The sequence below is a fragment of the Octopus bimaculoides genome, chromosome 18, assembly GCF_001194135.2.
Source record: "Octopus bimaculoides isolate UCB-OBI-ISO-001 chromosome 18, ASM119413v2, whole genome shotgun sequence".
NCBI classification, from domain to species: domain Eukaryota; kingdom Metazoa; phylum Mollusca; class Cephalopoda; order Octopoda; family Octopodidae; genus Octopus; species Octopus bimaculoides.
In genome coordinates, this window is record NC_068998.1 from 16,045,050 (window position 1) to 16,045,888 (window position 839).

At 39.5% G+C, this 839-nt stretch overlaps 1 protein-coding gene across 5 annotated transcripts in view; it reads left to right on the forward strand.

Annotated features, from left to right (window-relative positions):
* Positions 1–839, forward strand: part of LOC106871185 (leucine-rich repeat-containing protein 63) — a 90,622-nt gene that overhangs the window by 61,370 nt on the left and 28,413 nt on the right. The gene's annotated exons all lie outside the window — the stretch shown is intronic.

Genomic DNA, 839 nt, shown 5'->3' on the forward strand with positions numbered 1-839 from the left:
ATATATATATATATATATATATATATATATATACACACACTAGAAAAAAACTCCTCAAAAAAGGTTAGTAACAGCCCCATAACAGATTTCATAACATGTTTAAAAAAATTTAAAAAAAAAAAAATCACCTTTACACTTTAAAAACTGTATTATGAAATCATCATAGATTTTCAAATACACACACACACACACACACACACACTTATCATCATCATCATCATCATCATCGTATAACATCCGCGTTCCATGCTAGCATGGGTTGGACGATTTTGACTGTAGTTGAGCATTGCCTTGCAAGAGAATTGGCCTGTCTCTATTGACCAATCTTGGTTGTTTAATTGCAAGTTCACTCATCATATCATCCAATTGAAAAAAATTAAGGATATATTAGACACCCTACACCCGACCCCAATCTTTAAAAACAAAAATAAACTATGACAGAATGGCCATGGTTAGAAGACCTTTGTTTGTAGATCTACTTCATCAGGGCTGATTTGGGAGCAAAGCAACAAGAACAAGAACAAGTGTTTTATGGCCATTTTCCGTTGCCAGTGCCCCTGAACTGGCTCTTGTGTGGGTGGCACATAAAATACACCATTTTGAGCGTGGCCGTTGCCAGTACCGCCTGACTGGCCTTCGTGTGGGTGACACGTAAAAGCACCCACTACACTCTCAGAGTGGTTGGCGTTAGGAAGGGCATCCAGCTGTAGAAACTCTGCCAAATCAGATTGGAGCCTGGTGTTGCCATCCGGTTTCACCAGTCCTCAGTCAAATCGTCCAACCCATGCTAGCATGGAAAGCGGACGTTAAACGACGGTGATGATGATGATGATATATTT